At 42.1% G+C, this 17,178-nt stretch overlaps 1 pseudogene; it reads left to right on the top strand.

Annotated features, from left to right (window-relative positions):
* LOC120099102 (rho GTPase-activating protein 20-like) overlaps positions 1–17,178 on the top strand; it is a 316,059-nt pseudogene that overhangs the window by 261,017 nt on the left and 37,864 nt on the right.

The raw sequence follows: 17,178 nt of genomic DNA, 5'->3' as shown, positions 1-17,178 counted from the left end.
TTATAAGTTCCTTAGGTTCAGTACAACATACGGAGAAAATCCAGACTCATGCAGATGTGTAGGAGGAAAGGGGAAAGAACTCAATGTGCTTTTTTTCTTTAGTATTTTCTTATTTATTTATTTACTCCCTTTTTGTCCAAATTGCTGCTAGTTTCCCTGCTCCCTTACACAGTCTCTCCCTCTACCTCTCTCTCCCCTTCTCCTCAGAGAGGGTGGATCCCCCAGGGTATCTGCCCCCACTCCCCACCCCCCACACCTAGCTGGCACATCTAGCCTCTTTGGGGCTGGATTCATCTTCTTCCACTGAGGCTAGTAAGGTAGCCCAGCCAGGGAAACAGGATTCACAGGCAGGCAACATCTTTAGGGACAGCCCCTGCTCCAGTTGTTTGGGGACCCACATGACCAAGCTGCATATCTGCTACCTATGTGTGGGGACCTAGGGCCAGATGTGCATGCTCCCTGGTTGGCGGTTCAGACCCTGAGAGCTCCAAGGTGTTCATGGTTCTTTGGAGACCGTGTCCTCTTCTGGTCCTTCAGTCCTTCCTCCAGCTCTTCCATTGGACTCTCCTATTCTTTGAATGGATCATTCACAGTGTGCTAGCGCTGTGCACTGGTCACTTGGAAACACTGATACCCCAACCAATGCACAATGTACTATATTACAGAATCACACCTATCTCATTGAAGAAAGCGTTCAGTAAGTCATATGGGGTGGCACCACCTGTAATCCCAGCACTGAGGAGGCAAACTTTTGGGGAGAATACCAAAAGTTTGAGGATAATCCTGTTCTGTATTGCAAGTTCCAGGGTAATCAGGGTTACAACAGCAAGAGCTCTTGTCCAAAAACAAATAAACAAATAAATGATGAGTAAAACAATGATTTAAAAAACCATCTAGATATTGAAAAGCTTCTCATATCACAGCCACCAGCAAGTTTTCAGAAAACTCTGTCTTAAATTCCAAGTTTCGTTACTGGCAGCAGATATGAGCAGGGAGGCTGCAGGGATAGTTCAGTGGTGCAAAGCACTAGTGCCTGTGTGGCAGCATTCCTCTTGGAGGCTCTGCGGGGGAGTGACTTCTCTCCTTTTGCCATCTACATTTTTTGGCTTATGACTACTTTGTTCATCTTCAAAACCATGAATATGCCAGTGTTTCCTTTTTCAGTTTGTCTATTTTTCTGTATCTGTAGCCCAGGCTGATTTGAAACTTGTTATATACTTCAGGCTGCCCTCCAAGTCCTCCTCCTCCTGAGTCTGCCTGTCAGATTCTGGGATCATAAGTGGTCACCACCACACTTAGTTCCCGTGGACCTTCTGTGCATACAGTCCTGCCACCTACAGACCGTTTTCAATACCTTTCCTCATTCTTGCTAGGCCTCCTGGTATTGCACTGAATAGAATTGGTAGATTGGACACGGTTGTCTTGTTCCTCAGGTTAGAAGGAAATCTTTCAGTGTTTCCCCCTTGACTATGTGCCCTGGTCCCTCATCCTGTGTGGTCCTCATTCCATTGGGTGACATTGCTTTCATCTTAGTTAGTTTTCTAGTTGCCGTAAGAAAACGCAAGGGTGGAAGCCACTTAAGGGAGAGTTATTTTTGCCCAGTTTGAGCGATGATGGCGTACACTCAGCTCACTCCATCACCTGTGTGCAGGCTAGGATCTCAGACTGAAGAACCATGTCATCTGCCGTAGGTGCTTCTTTTCAACACAGTTTACTGAGTCAAGATGATCTCCTAGCATATTGCTGGAGGCCTGTCTCTCAGGAGGTTCTAGAACTCATTGAGTTGACAACTCCCGCTAACCACTCTAGCTTCTATGGCGGATATGTGGAGGATTGTCATCAAAAAGATGTTAAATTTTGCCAATTTCTCTTTCTATACCTACTGGCATGATCACATGCTTTTTATGCTTCATACCTTTAATGTTTAATGTTTTAATTTATGTTGAGCAATCCTGTGTCCCGGGCATAAATCCAGTTTTGATTATAGGGTGCAATCTTTTAAATGTGCTGTTCATGCTCTTTGCGAATGTAATGTTTCCTTGATTTTTGCCTCTATTCATGTAGTTTTGCTTGTTTTTGGCATTCTTGTCTGGCTTCGCGTGAGGGTTATGCTGTTCTCATGAAGTGAATTTGGAATTATTCTTCAGATCTGCAAGGATTTGAGAATGATTAGCTTTAACTTTTCTTTGAATTTATTTTTATAGCGTTCTCTTTCCTGGATATTTCTTTGTTGGGAGGTTGTTAATTATTCTAATTATCATTCATCCAGTTATATTTTGATTTTTCATAATAACCTTAATAGTTTGTGTGCTTCTAGAACTCTATCTGTTTCCTCTAGCATGTCTGATTTGTTGGAATACATTGTCCATTGTAGTTTCCTTTGTACCTATTTAGTATTAGTTGCAATGCCTCCTCTCCCATTTATAATTTTGAGTCATTAGAACAAGTTTTGAATCTTGTTTTCTTTTGTCAAAAAGCCAACTCCAGATTTCCTTTCTTTCCTCTCCTCCCCCTGGTTTTCCCGTTTGTTCTGAGGAAAAACCTATGACCTCTAAGTAAATGCATGCTTGCTTCTGAGCTACCCCACCAGCCCACAAGAACCTTAGCTCCATTAAAGCTTTCTGATGGTTTTCTTGTCTAGAATCCTTTGTCCTCCCTCCTTTCTACACATCCTATTCCTGTGCCACTTCTTCCTCTTCCTCCCTCTTTTGAGACTGAATCTTACTTTCTTGGCAAGCAGTCCTAGCTGGATCTCAAATGCCAGGTCCTCCCACCTCAGCTTCCTGGATCGTGGCCGTGTACCAGGTGGCCTGCTCTTTCCAGCTTCGTAACAACTTTTCCTCTTATGGGCCGTGTTTCTGTTGTCAAATATGTGAATTCTTTTTTTTTTTTATTAACTTGAGTATTTCTTATATACATTTCGAGTGTTATTCCCTTTCCCGGTTTCCGGGCAAACATCCCCCTCCCCCCTCCCCTTCCTTATGGGTGTTCCCCTCCCAACCCTCCCCCCATTGCCGCCCTCCCCCCATAGACTAGTTCACTGGGGGTTCAGTCTTAGCAGGACCCAGGGCTTCCCCTTCCACTGGTGCTCTTACTAGGATATTCATTGCTACCTATGGGGTCAGAGTCCAGGGTCAGTCCATGTATAGTCTTTAGGTAGTGGCTTAGTCCCTGGAAGCTCTGGTTGCTTGGCATTGTTGTTCATATGGGGTCTCGAGCCCCTTCAAGCTCTTCCAGTTCATTCTCTGATTCCTTTAATAGAGGACCTATTCTCAGTTCAGTGGTTTGCTGCTGGCATTTGCCTCTGTATTTGCTGTATTCTGGCTGTGTCTCTCAGGAGCGATCTACATCCGGCTCCTGTCGGTCTGCACTTCTTTGCTTCATCCATCTTGTCTAATTGGGTGGCTGTATATGTATGGGCCACATGTGGGGCAGGCTCTGAATGGGTGTTCCTTCAGTCTCTGTTTTAATCTTTGCCTCTCCCTTCCCTGCCAAGGGTATTCTTTTTCCTCATTTAAAGAAGGAGTGAAGCATTCACATTTTGATCACCCGTCTTGACTTTCGTTTGTTCTAGGGATCTAGGGTAATTCAAGCATTTGGGCTAAAAGCCACTTATCAATGAGTGCATACCATGTATGTCTTTCTGTGATTGGGTTAGCTCACTCAGGATGATATTTTCCAGTTCCAACCATTTGCCTACGAATTTCATAAACTCGTTGTTTTTGATAGCTGAGTAATATTCCATTGTGTAGATGTACCACATTTTCTGTATCCATTCCTCTGTTGAAGGGCATCTGGGTTCTTTCCATTTTCTGGCTATTATAAATAAGGCTGCGATGAACATAGTGGAGCACGTGTCTCTTTTATATGTTGAGGCATCTTTTGGGTATATGCCCAAGAGAGGTATAGCTGGATCCTCAGGCAGTTCAATGTCCAATTTTCTGAGGAACCTCCAGACTGATTTCCAGAATGGTTGTACCAGTCTGCAATCCCACCAACAATGGAGGAGTGTTCCTCTTTCTCCACATCCTCGCCAGCATCTGCTGTCACCTGAGTTTTTGATCTTAGCCATTCTCACTGGTGTGAGGTGAAATCTCAGGGTTGTTTTGATTTGCATTTCCCTTATGACTAAAGATGTTGAACATTTCTTTAGGTGTTTCTCAGCCATTCGGCATTCCTCAGCTGTGAATTCTTTGTTTAGCTCTGAACCCCATTTTTTAATAGGGTTATTTGTTTCCCTGCGGTCTAACTTCTTGAGTTCTTTGTATATTTTGGATATAATGTTGTAGGATTAGTAAAGATCTTTTCCCAATCTGTTGGTTGGGATATAATATTTTGGATATAATGTTGTAGGATTGGTAAAGATCTTTTCCCAATCTGTTGGTTGCCGTTTTGTCCTAACCACAGTGTCCTTTGCCTTACAGAAGCTTTGCAGTTTTATGAGATCCCATTTGTCGATTCTTGATCTTAGAGCATAAGCCATTGGTGTTTTGTTCAGGAAATTTTTTCCAGTGCCCATGTGTTCCAGATGTTTCCCTAGTTTTTCTTCTATTAGTTTGAGTGTGTCTGGTTTGATGTGGAGGTCCTTGATCCACTTGGACTTAAGCTTTGTACAGGGTGATAAGCATGGATCGATCTGCATTCTTCTACATGTTGCTCTCCAGTTGAACCAGAACCATTTGCTGAAAATGCTATCTTTTTTCCATTGGATGGTTTTGGCTCCTTTGTCAAAAAGTGACCATAGGTGTGTGGGTTCATTTCTGGGTCTTCAATTCTATTCCATTGGTCTATCTGTCTGTCTCTGTACCAATACCATGCAGTTCTTATCACTATTGCTCTGTAATACTGCTTGAGTTCAGGGATAGTGATTCCCCCTGAAGTCCTTTTATTGTTGAGGATAGCTTTAGCTATCCTGGGTTTTTTGTTATTCCAGATGAATTTGCAAATTGTTCTGTCTAACTCTTTGAAGAATTGGATTGGTATTTTGATGGGGATTGCATTGAATCTGTAGATTGCTTTTGGTAAAATGGCCATTTTTACTATATTAATCCTGCCAATCCATGAGCATGGGAGATCTTTCCATCTTCTGAGGTCTTCTTCAATTTCTTTCCTCAGTGTCTTGAAGTTCTTATTGTACAGATCTTTTACTTGCTTGGTTAAAGTCACACCGAGGTACTTTATATTATTTGGGTCTATTATGAAGGGTGTCATTTCCCTAATTTCTTTCTCGGCTTGTTTCTCTTTTGTATAGAGGAAGGCAACTGATTTATTTGAGTTAATTTTATACCCAGCCACTTTGCTGAAGTTGTTTATCAGCTTTAGTAGTTCTCTGGTGGAACTTTTGGGATCACTTAAATATACTATCATGTCATCTGCAAATAGTGATATTTTGACCTCTTCTTTTCCGATCTGTATCCCTTTGATCTCCTTTTGTTGTCTGATTGCTCTGGCTAGAACTTCAAGAACTATATTGAATAAGTAGGGAAAGAGTGGGCAGCCTTGTCTAGTCCCTGATTTTAGTGGGATTGCTTCAAGTTTCTCTCCATTTAGTTTAATGTTAGCAACTGGTTTGCTGTATATGGCTTTTACTATGTTTAGGTATGGCCCTTGAATTCCTATTCTATCCAGGACATTTATCATGAAGGGGTGTTGAATTTTGTCAAATGCTTTCTCAGCATCTAATGAAATGATCATGTGGTTCTGTTCTTTCAGTTTGTTTATATAATGGATCACGTTGATGGTTTTCCGTATATTAAACCATCCCTGCATGCCTGGGATGAAGCCTACTTGATCATGGTGGATGATTGTTTTGATGTGCTCTTGAATTCGGTTTGCCAGAATTTTATTGAGTATTTTTGTGTCGATATTCATAAGGGAAATTGGTCTGAAGTTCTCTTTCTTTGTTGTGTCTTTCTGTGGTTTAGGTATAAGAGTAATTGTGGCTTCGTAGAAGGAATTCGGTAGGGCTCCATCTGTTTCAATTTTGTGGAATAGTTTGGATAATATTGGTATGAGGTCTTCTATGAAGGTTTGATAGAATTCTGCACTAAACCTGTCTGGACCTGGGCTCTTTTTGGTTGGGAGACCTTTAATGACTGCTTCTATTTCCTTAGGAGTTATGGGGTTGTTTAACTGGTTTATCTGTTCCTGATTTAACTTCGATACCTGGTATCTGTCTAGGAAATTGTCCATTTCCTGAAGATTTTCAAGTTTTGTTGAATATAGGTTTTTATAGTAAGATCTGATGATTTTTTGAATTTCCTCTGAATCTGTAGTTATGTCTCCCTTTTCATTTCTGATTTTGTTAATTTGGACGCACTCTCTGTGTCCTCTCGTTAGTCTGGCTAAGGGTTTATCTATCTTGTTGATTTTCTCAAAGAACCAACTTTGGTTCTGTTGATTCTTTCTATGGTCCTTTTTGTTTCTACTTGGTTGATTTCAGCTCTGAGTTTGATTATTTCCTGCCTTCTACTCCTCCTGGGTGTATTTGCTTCTTTTTGTTCTAGAGCTTTTAGGTGTGCTGTCAAGCTGCTGACATATGCTCTTTCCTGTTTCTTTCTGCAGGCACTCAGCGCTATGAGTTTTCCTCTTAGCACAGCTTTCATTGTGTCCCACAAGTTTGATTATGTTGTATCTTCATTTTCATTAAATTCTAAAAAGTTTTTAATTTCTTTCTTTATTTCTTCCTTGACCAGGTTATCATTGAGTAGAGCATTGTTCAATTTCCACGTATATGTGGGCATTCTTCCCTTATTGTTATTGAAGACCAGTTTTAGGCCGTGGTGGTCCGATAGCACGCATGGGATTATTTCTATCTTTCTGTACCTGTTGAGGCCCGTTTTTTTGACCAATTATATAGTCAATTTTGGAGAAAGTACCATGAGGAGCTGAGAAGAAGTTATATCCTTTTGCTTTAGGATAGAATGTTCTATAAATATCCGTTAAGTCCATTTGGCTCATGACTTCTCTTAGTCTGTCGACATCACTGTTTAATTTCTGTTTCCATGATCTGTCCATTGATGAGAGTGGGGTGTTGAAATCTCCCACTATTATTGTGTGAGGTGCAATGTGTGTTTTGAGCTTTAGTAAGGTTTCTTTTACGTATGTAGGTGCCCTTGTATTTGGGGCATAGATATTTAGGATTGAGAGTTCATCTTGGTGGATTTTTCCTTTGATGAATATGAAGTGTCCTTCCTTATCTTTTTTGATGACTTTTAGTTGGAAATTGATTTTATTTGATATTAGAATGGCTACTCCAGCTTGCTTCTTCTGACCATTTGCTTGGAAAGTTGTTTTCCAGCCTTTCACTCTGAGGTAGTGTCGGTCTTTGTCTCTGAGGTGTGTTTCCTGTAGGCAGCAGAATGCAGGGTCCTCGTTGCGTATCCAGTTTGTTAATCTATGTCTTTTTATTGGGGAGTTGAGGCCATTGATATTGAGAGATATTAAGGAATAGTGATTATTGTTTCCCTTTATATTCATATTTGGATGTGAGGTTATGTTTGTGTGCTTTCATTCTCTTTGTTTTGTTGCCAAGACGATTAGTTTCTTGCTTCTTCTAGGGTATAGCTTGCCTCCTTATGTTGGGCTTTACCATTTATTATCCTTTGTAGTGCTGGATTTGTAGAAAGATATTGTGTAAATTTGGTTTTGTCATGGAATATCTTGGTTTCTCCATCAATGTTAATTGAGAGTTTTGCTGGATACAGTAACCTGGGCTGGCATTTGTGTTCTCTTAGGGTTTGTATGACATCAGTCCAGGATCTTCTGGCCTTCATAGTTTCTGGCGAGAAGTCTGGTGTGATTCTGATAGGTCTCCCTTTATATGTTACTTGACCTTTTTCCCTTACTGCTTTTAATATTCTTTCTTTATTTTGTGTGTTTGGTGTTTTGACAATTATGTGACGGGAGGTGTTTCTTTTCTGGTCCAATCTATTTGGAGTTCTGTAGGCTTCTTGTATGTCTATGGGTATCTCTTTTTTTAGATTAGGGAAGTTTTCTTCTATGATTTTGTTGAAGATATTTACTGGTCCTTTGAGCTGGGAGTCTTCACTCTCTTCTATACCTATTATCCTTAGGTTTGATCTTCTCATTGAGTCCTGGATTTCCTGTATGTTTTGGACCAGTAGCTTTTTCCGCTTTACATTATCTTTGACAGTTGAGTCAATGATTTCTATGGAATCTTCTGCTCCTGAGATTCTCTCTTCCATCTCTTGTATTCTGTTGGTGAAGCTTGTATCTACAGCTCCTTGTCTCTTCTTTTGGTTTTCTATATCCAGGGTTGTTTCCATGTGTTCTTTCTTGATTGCTTCTATTTCCATTTTTAATTCCTTCAACTGTTTGATTGTGTTTTCCTGGAATTCTTTCAGGGATTTTTGCGATTCCTCTCTGTAGGCTTCTACTTGTTTATTAATGTTTTCCTGTGTTTCCCTAAGTGTGTTCATGTCTTTCTTGAAGTCCTCCAGCATCATCATCAAATATGATTTTGAAACTAGATCTTGCTTTTCTGGTGTGTTTGGATATTCCATGTTTGTTTTGGTGGGAGAATTGGGCTCCGATGATGGCATGTAGTCTTGGTTTCTGTTGCTTGGGTTCCTGCGCTTGCCTCTCGCCATCAGATTATCTCTAGTGTTACTTTGTTCTGCTATTACTGACAGTGGCTAGACTGTCCTATAAGCCTGTGTGTCAGGAGTGCTGTAGACCTGTTTTCCTCTCTTTCAGTCAGTTATGGGGACAGAGTGTTCTGCTTTCGGGCGTGTAGTTTTTCCTCTCTACAGGTCTTCAGCTGTTCCTGTGGGCCTGTGTCTTTAGTTCACCAGGCAGCTTTCTTGCAGCAGAAAATTTGGTCTTACCTGTGGTCCCGAGGCTGAAGTTTGCTCGTGGGGTGCTGCCCAGGGGCTCTCTGCAGCGGCAGCAACCAGGAAGACCTGTGCCGCCCCTTCCGGGAGCTTCAGTGCACCAGGGTTCCAGATGGTCTTTGGCTTTTTCCTCTGGCGTCCGAGATGTGTGTACAGGGAGCAGTCTCTTCTGGTTTCCCAGGCTTGTCTGCCTCTCTGAAGGTTTAGCTCTCCCTCCCACGGGATTTGGGTGCAGAGAGCTGTTTATCCGGTCTGTTTCTTTCAGGTTCCAGCGGTGTCTCAGGCAGGTGTCCTGCCGCTCCTGGGCCCTCCCCCACGGGAGCCCAGAGGCCTTATACAGTTTCCTCTTGGGCCAGGGATGTGGGCAGGGGTGGGCAGTGTTGGTGGTCTCTTCCGCTCTGCAGCCTCAGGAGTGCCCACCTGACCAGGCGGTTGGGTCTCTCTCTCACCGGGTCTGGGAGCAGAGAGCTGCTGCGGGCCGGGATCCGCGGGTGTGGGACTTCTGGTCAACACAGAACGTGCCCGGTCCTAGAGAAATTCTGCTTCCGTGTGTCCCAAGCTCACCAGGCAGCTTTCTTGCAGCAGAAAATTTGGTCTTACCTGTGGTCGCGAGGCTCAGGTTCGCTCGTGGGGTGCTGCCCAGGGGCTCTCTGCAGCGGCAGCAACCAGGAAGACCTGTGCCGCCCCTTCCGGGAGCTTCAGTGCACCAGGGTTCCAGATGGTCTTTGGCTTTTTCCTCTGGCGTCCGAGATGTGTGTGCAGGGAGCAGTCTCTTCTGGTTTCCCAGGCTTGTCTGCCTCTCTGAAGGTTTAGCTCTCCCTCCCACGGGATTTGGGTGCAGAGAACTGTTTATCCGGTCTGTTTCTTTCAGGTTCTGGCGGTGTCTCAGGCAGGTGTCCTGCCCCTCCTGGGCCCTCCCCCTCGGGAGCCCAGAGGCCTTATACAGTTTCCTCTTGGGCCAGGGATGTGGGCAGGGGTGAGCAGTGTTGGTGGTCTCTTCCGCTCTGCAGCCTCAGGAGTGCCCACCTGACCAGGCGGTTGGGTCTCTCTCTCACCGGGTCTGGAGGCAGAGAGCTGCTGCGGGCCGGGATCCGCGGGTGTGAAATATGTGAATTCTTTACTAAGCATTCAATTCTGAAACAATTCTTTCTGAAAATTTAATGGTTTAATATTTAAGCAAATAGAACCTATCCATTTGCAGTTAGTTTTATATAAAATGAAACCCATTGATTTTTGTTTTGGAAGTTTAATTATTCCAGCACCCTTTGCTGAAAACATTTCTTGCTCCCTTGAGTTGCTTTGCATATGTATAAAAAAAATCCCTTGAGCAGATCTGAGGTCTTTTGAGCTCTTCATTCTGTTCTGTTGCCAGTATCTATCTATCTGCCACATCTTTGATAAATGTTGACTATGAAATATTAGGTAGAGTGATTCATCCCACTTTATTCTTTTTAAGGTTTAAAAAAGACAATCTCAGGTTCTGCCTTCCCCAAAAAGTTTAGATCAAATTTGACTCTTTCTGGAAAGAAACAATCAGTGGGACTTCTATAGGCTTTCATTGAACATAGAGAGTGTGGGAGCTGATGTTGCCAATCTGGTGTGTTTTCTGGTGTGTGTCTTTATTTGGATCTTCTTGGTTTTATACCTTTAGGTTTACTCTACGTTTATAGTAATTTCCCTCACCTCTGCTTTAAATACTTTGCTTTCTGAGACACTGCTGTAATGAGTTCAATAGCATCGACATGTAATAGTGATGACAAGGCAACGTCCAATCCATCACTCACAAAATGCCACAGTAGATCTTCTTTACTCTTAACCTGGGCCCCATGTGACCCCACTGAAGTGGACTAGTAAAACTTACATGTCACCTTCCAGTGACGTATTCCCAACAATTGGCCTGTAGGGTCATATCACGTTTGACTACAACACCCATTTTTTGTTGTTCTGTGACGGTGCAAGTGAGTTGTTTGGAAATCCTTGTTGTTTTTTCTTTTCATTTCTTTCCTCTTTTGTTTTTGTTGTTCTTTCTTTAATGGAGGGTTTCTCTTGGCTGTCCTGGAACTCACTCTGTGGACCAGGCTGTTTTCAAGTTCAGAGATCCTTTTCCCTCTGTTCTGGAGTACTGTGATTAAAAGAGTGCATCGCCATAGATCACATGAAACTCAAGAAGGATGACCAAAATGCGGATGCTCCACTCCTTCTTTAAAAGGCGAACAAAAGTACCCTTAGAAGGGGATAGGGAGGCTAAGTTTAGAGCAGAGTCTGAAGGAACGGCCATTCAGAGCCTACCCCATATGTGGCCCATACATATACAGCCACCAAACAAGATAAGGAGGATGAAGCAAAGGAGTGCAGGCTGACAGGAACTGGATATATATTTTTTCCAAAATATTTTCTGCTGAGTGTTTAGAAACTAGCTTTTTAGATCTTTGATCCACTTTTAGTTGATTTTAATGTAGCATGACGGTCTAATTTGCTTCTTTAACCACTTTCAGTTTGTAAAGCAGTTCTCTGTACATCACATAAATGCTAGCTTATAAAACAATTCTCTGCACACTACAGACAACACCAGCTCATTCATCTCTGGGCATCATAATCTGCTGTTCAGTTCTTGCACTAACAGTGGAGGAAACCATAGCTCAAAGGTCTCGGGGATCATCTAGAATTCCCTACTCCATGTGTGCAGCGGATCTGGGCTCATGTTCTTGCTCTGGTCAAGTGGTGAGATGTGGGTCTCTCGGTCCCCAACCTATGGAAAATGGTTAGAATCTCCCTCACTTAAACCTGTTCTATCTTCTTTGCCATCTTTCTTCGGGTAGTCATGAGTTTGTATAGGAGCTTTAATAAGTACTAACGATGGTCTATTCACAGTGTGACTTCCTTAAACTATGATGTAGGTATACATTTTATTATTATTTATTTTTTATTGCTGTTTTCCCTCCTACTTTCAGAGAGATGGGACCACATCACCACTACTACAGCGAGAAGGCCAGGAACAACTAGAGCACCATCAAATCCTATGGGTAAGACAAGCTCTCAGAGGAAAAAAGGAAGGAAGGATTTTCCATATCAGCTACCTGTTTCAGTGGGTACCCTACTTTGTGTTAATTAAACACCACGATCAAAACCAACATGGAAAAGAAAGGGTTTATTTTATTTGAATTATGACCTCCAGCGTAGGGATGGTACCTTCCACGGTGTACCGTGTCCTTCCCCACTGATCAATCACTGAGAAAATGCCTAACAGCCTGAGCTTATGGAGGCCTTTTCTTAAACACGGTTCCCTCCTTGCAGATGGCTCTAGCTCATGCCGACATAAAAACTACCCAGTACAGCAGTCATTATCTCTTTTGTTCTGTGGTCCCCAGAACTTGATGGGTTTGACTTGGAAGACACCTTCGATGATTGGAACGATCTAGATGGCCCCAAAAAGCCAAGTACAGGAGAAGGAAGAGGTAAGTTCTAGATGCTCGACATCGCAGGCCAGTGCTATAGCTTCTGGTATGGTTTGTCTTATACCTGCAATGGCGTTCTGAGACGTCCAGAGTACTGTAGATCTGGGCCAGATCTGGGCCACGTCGAACTGTAGGAGAACCCCACAACTGTAGTACTGATATATTTTGGTCGTGGGATTCTCCGAATTATTGGGAATCTCAATAACTACTGTCTGTGTGTGACATATCTATCTCTGTTTATCATCTATATATTTAATTTTTTTAAAAAATCAGTATTGTTCGTATAAAATGATAATACTAAACCAATACATATTAACATAAATAGCACATTGTATGAGTCTGTGTGTCGATAGAAAAACAATTTGTCAGAGAGTGGCATTATTTTATACTTCTTAGGAATTTCTAGAATGTCAATCTTGCTAGGAGATACCTGGATTCTCATAATGAGATATGCAACTTGAAAGCTGTCCTCTGACCTACACATACACACACACACACACACACACACACACACACACACAAATACAATTAAATTCAAAAGGGTTTAAAACAGATATATAAATGAATAATACATTGTAAAAAATGTTTAGTAACCTTTCCTCACTTAGTTCTCCTTTCATTACTTTTCTGGTTGCCCTGAACAAGGACCTAGCAAGCGAAGAGAAAAGGAAGGATTCTTTCACCTTATCATTTTAGAAGCGATGAGGCCCCGATATGACTCTGCTGCTTGCTTTGTATCCACACACAGGAAGTGCAGAGACAGAGACAGGAAGTGGGCTAGTAAAACCCAGATGTCAACTTTCAGTGATGTATTTCCAAAAGCAGGCCTCAAGAGTCCCAGCACATAAGCCTATAGGGAAATTTCAAGTTTGAACTACAATACCCATTCAATGGACTTGTGCCAATTTGTAGTTTTCTAGCATTGCAGGTTAGTCTTTTAGAAAACCTCGTTCTCTTATGGTTTATAAAACTTCAGTGTAATGCTGCATGCTATAATAAAAAAATCTAACTTGCTTCTAACACCACCCATACCACTGGAAAAGACTCACGGTAGCTTATAAAGGCTTTGCCCGAAATCTTGTCGACACGCACCATCAGTGGCTGTCCTGGACTGATGGATTCATTTCATTCAGTTGTAAGAAATGCTTCCCAAGTCATCCAGTTGGTACGACGTTCATTCTGTCTGGCAAAAGTGGTCTCATGACACAAAGCAGACAAAGTCAAGTAAGAGAAGGGACAGTGATGCCAGGGGCTTAGCAAATCATTCCCCTGTCCTCTGGAATACAGCAGGACGGCTTTAAGCACACTTTGCACACAGAGCATAGGACATTCAGGAAGATGTGTACTTAATTACTGAACTATGGTTAATAATGATTCTGCTTCTCGTATTAGTCATCTGTGATTATGTCGCAGATTGTGAGAAAGTTGAGACTTATTTTTGCAGAAAGGCATTAATCTCCTTGGTTCAGTTAAGAAGCAGAGTCTTCTATAGAGTCAGACCTCAGAGAGCTGCCATCCAGGCAGGGGGATGGCGTCTCATCTGAACTTAATTATAGGATTGTATTCTTCTCTCTGTGGTCACACAAACACTCAAGATGATTGGACGTTCTACAGAACATATACATCGGCAGTGAGCTGTCTGAGGGGCTGATTGAAATTTTGCCTAACCCCTTTCTTCCTTGTTCATTTCCCTCAACCTCCTTCCCTTCCTCCTCCTTCTCCCCTTCCCCATCGATCCCTAGTATGAGCACAAGGTGTGGTTCTGAGACCTTACATCTGCTGTGCCACTGAACCACACTCTCAGTTCCATGAAGAACACTCACGTGTCATGGACAACTTTAACTAATCCAAATGTTTGCTGCTGAGATTTTTTTCTTTTGGCCACTGAAATGTGTGGTTTTTCTGTAGGTTGGTCAGACAAGGATCTTGAAGATATCTTGGGAGACGGGGAATACAAACCTGACAAGAATAAAGGTAGGAATGTTGCTTTGTCTGGCAACACATGGATTCTCCTTAAAATGCTAACCATCCAGCCGCCATTTAAACATGTCACTCTCAGCCTCTGGCAAATCAGGCTTCGACATGTGCACTTGTCATGTGCAGTGGGCTCTCACTCTTGCTGGTGGGGGCTCATTTGTGAGCCATCCTGGGATGCTACCCATTTGCTCTGTTGCTCTTTAAGCCTAAGCTGGTGTCCCCACTACCTAGGTGCACCTCGTAAGCCAGTTTTCCATGCAGTGCAAGGGTTTAAACTTAACATGGCACACATTTTAAAGAAGCCCCTAGCAAATCAGATGTTCACAAAATTCCTTTGGATTCCATTTCCCCTTCCCAGGAAGATTCACACTTCCCTCCTATTGGATCCCAGGAAGGGGAAACTCTCCTTGGGGTGTATCATGTGAGTGAAGAAACTATTTTTAATTAAAAAGGCAAAAAGTTGGGGGAGGGGAAGGGGAGGGAATGGGGGCTGATTGACAGGAAGGCAGGAAGGGGAATAACATCTGAAATGTAAGTAAAGAAATATATCTAATAAAAAATTAAAAAAAGAAAAATTAATACAAAAAGCAATTTATAAAAAAAATTATTTAGTGAAAAATTAAAAAAAAAAAGAAAGACAAAAATTCCCATATTGTTCCTTGCTGGGTCCGAGCCCCGAGTCCTGTTTATCAGTTGATAGAATCCATTCTTACCTTAAAGATCATGGGAGCTTTGCTACTTTGCAACAGAATTTCAAGGTAGCCATCCCTGAGGTTTAACTGTGTTTAAATGTGTAGGAAAATTAAACCACAGGATCAGACTGTCTAGAATTTTCCATCCAGTCTGACACACAAAACAAAACACAAAACAAAAACAACCAACTGAAAAAGAAATAAAAGCCCTTAATATTAAAAAAATAATGTAGCACCGGTCAGAGTTTTAAAACGGTTCAGGAAAACTCCTACAGAATCTTCATCCAGCCTCGCCCAAGGAGCCTCCATTGTAGAACTATAGAGATGGTTGTTCTAGATCGGAAGTTGTTATCTGTGAAATAAAGTCACCTATTGACATTTTGGAAATTATGTTAGATCTCATTGTGTGTGTGTGTGTGTGTGTGTGTGTGTGTGTGTGTGTGTGTGTGTGTGTGTGTGAAATTTTATCACATGTGTAGATTTCAATAGCACTTAACACAACCAGGGAGAGATTATCATAAAATCTTTTCTGCATGCTGCCCCTTGAACAGTCATGTCCTTCCCAAGCCTCATGTTTGCAGTTTCCACAGCTGTTTGTGACTGAAACCTTTCTTCACACATCTGTCAGATGGGATCTTAAGCTTGGATGGGGTGAGATGTCTGAGGCTTGTGTGGTGAAGTACGTTCCTGTTGGAACCCATAGGAGTCACATGCCACAGTTGTGACCTTTCAAATAATCACTTTTGACAAGATGTTGGAATGTTGTGGTGTTTGAAACCCTTTGTTTATTATTCCATGTTATGATGGACAAATTGTAGCAGGGTCCAAAGAATTCAAGCTTTGAGTCCATCAAGACCTCTCTTTCCGAGTTCTGGCTGAAGTTAAGCATTTGCTTCATTCTTGCAATTGCTGTGCCTTGCATATGGAACCGGTGTTCTGTTGCTTAAAATGCCCTGTAGTCATGTTTGTCCCCAGAAACACCTTTCCAGATGGTGTCATCTCGAGGAAAAAGTTGTAAAAGCCTCTAAGTTAAATTTCCAGGGGTCAGGAGGACACGGAGCATTTAAAGGGTGACAATTGGTATTTCCAGATGGGGAGAGAAGGGCAGTGGTTACCTCTGTAAGCGTGCACGGGAATGAAAGCCTGAGTGACGGGCAGGGGGCTTCTCTTCATTAAATGTACTTGTTTTAGCAAGGAAGAGGTGTCCAGAAATTCTTTAATTGGGCTCACATTGGAGCTCATCTTGTAAAGAATAATTAATTGTTGGCTACGGTTACTCCCTCTATCACCCATCACTGTAAGTGTCGGAAAAGAAGATCAAAGGGCGACACGGGAACACGGGTGACATTCACAGACACCGTCCCTTCCACCAAAAACCAAGCTCATGATGGCGAGGGAAGGGGAAGCATCACATAATTTCCATACATTATAAACTCAATAAGCAAACTTCCTCGACTTGAGTCTTTACAACGTAGCTTCAGTCATTCTGGCGTGGATTTGTCAAGTAATATGTTATCCGTTGTGTATTTTTTCCTCAAGACAACATTGTTGACACACTGCGAGTGTGTACCTGAGTCCTCCAGCATTTCTTGAAGTGAGTGGCTTGCAAACCCTCCTTTCTTCCTCCTCCTTTGACCTTTCAGGACTCACACTGTTGCCATTTTTTGCAAATGGGGCTTGTTCTTTTCATATTGTGGATGAAAGAGGGTCCAAAGAGGTTTCTTTGGAGTTGTTTCCACAATATTTCTGGCTTTAACGTGGGGGAATACCGTTCCATGGTAAGGAGACACATCAGACACCCACAGTCGCTCCAACAGATCAGGGAGTGCAGCATGAACATAGGGAAGTTGTTGAGCTGCTCTTCATGTATAATATTGGGTGTCTTGATGTAGATAACAGCGCATTACCTACAGAGTACTCTCAGTTTTGTGGTAGGAAATGGATGAAATCTCTGTGAGAGATTTTGCAACTGCAAGAATACTATATTCCCTGGTCGTTAGCCCAGATGGTACATTTTGGAGTAATTTTTCTGTTTGATCTTATTTAGCAATTACAAGGTTTTTTTGCAGCAATATTTTCCTCTATTACTTTTATTTAGTAATTATAAGTTTTTTACAGCATTATTTTCCCCCTTTTTATTACTTTTTCTGTTCTTATTACTTTTTTTCTCGGCAGGGTTTTGTTTTACATCCCCAGATT

Source organism: Rattus norvegicus, chromosome 1 (genome assembly GCF_036323735.1).
Source record: "Rattus norvegicus strain BN/NHsdMcwi chromosome 1, GRCr8, whole genome shotgun sequence".
NCBI classification, from domain to species: domain Eukaryota; kingdom Metazoa; phylum Chordata; class Mammalia; order Rodentia; family Muridae; genus Rattus; species Rattus norvegicus.
Note: the sequence above shows the minus strand (reverse complement) of the source record. Positions and strands in the feature narration are given on the sequence as shown.